At 42.6% G+C, this 950-nt stretch overlaps 1 non-coding gene across 1 annotated transcript; it reads left to right on the forward strand.

The window, feature by feature from the left end:
- The first annotated feature begins 506 nt into the window (after nt 1-506).
- Nucleotides 507-579, forward strand: TRNAW-CCA. The gene has a single exon. It is a non-coding gene; the product is annotated as a tRNA-Trp (tRNA).
- The last annotated feature ends 371 nt before the right edge of the window (nt 580-950 follow it).

Consider the following 950-nt stretch of genomic DNA (forward strand, 5'->3'; position numbering starts at 1 on the left):
CTTCTCCAGTGAGTCAACTCTTCGCATGAGGTGGCCAAAGTACTGGAGTTTCAGCTTTAGCATCATTCCTTCCAAAGAAATCCCCGGGTTGATCTTTAGAATGGACTGGTTGGATCTCCTTGCAGTCCATGGGACTCTCAAGAGTCTTCTCCAACACCACAGTTCAAAAGCATCAATTCTTCGGCACTCAGCCTTCTTCACAGTCCAACTAATGGAGAGGAAAACAAGACACAAAAATTACGAATGGTAAATTACAGAAGCTGCAGAGAATAGGTGGAGGAGAAGTTATGACAATTTTGTCAATAAATTTGAACACTTAGATAAATGGTTAAATTTCTAGAGAAATGCAATTAATCCAAGAAAAAATAGAAATTAGGAGTAGTCTTATCCCCAGCAAAGAAATCAAATTAATAATTTTTAAAGAAGATCCAAAGAAAATAATAAATCCAGAGAGTTTTACAGACTTCTGCCAAACATTTAAGGTACAGATAATATTAATCCCAGCTTCCCTGGTGGCTCAGAGGTTAAAGCGTCTGCCTCCAATGCGGGAGACCCAGGTTCGATCCCTGGGTCAGGAAGATCCCCTGGAGAAGGAAATGGCAATCCACTCCAGTATTCTTGCCTGGAAAATCCCATGGACAGAGAAGCCTAGTAGGTTACAGTCCACGGGGTCGCAAAGAGTCGGACACGACTGAGCGACTTCACCTCACAAACACCTAGAGAATAGGAAATAATCCCAGTTTTGGGGCAACTGTAAGACTATGGTTTTTCCAGTTGTCATGTATGGATGTGAGAGTTGGACTATAAAGAAAGCTGAGTGCCTAAGCATTGATGCTTATGAACTGTGGTGTTGGAGAAGACTCTTTTGAGAGTCCCATGGACTGCAAGGCGATCCAACCAGTCCATTCTAAGGGAGATCAGTCCTGGGTGTTCTTTGGAAGGAATGATGC

Source organism: Oryx dammah, unplaced genomic scaffold (genome assembly GCF_014754425.2).
Source record: "Oryx dammah isolate SB20612 unplaced genomic scaffold, SCBI_Odam_1.1 HiC_scaffold_18, whole genome shotgun sequence".
In the NCBI taxonomy this organism is placed as follows: Eukaryota; Metazoa; Chordata; class Mammalia; order Artiodactyla; family Bovidae; genus Oryx; species Oryx dammah.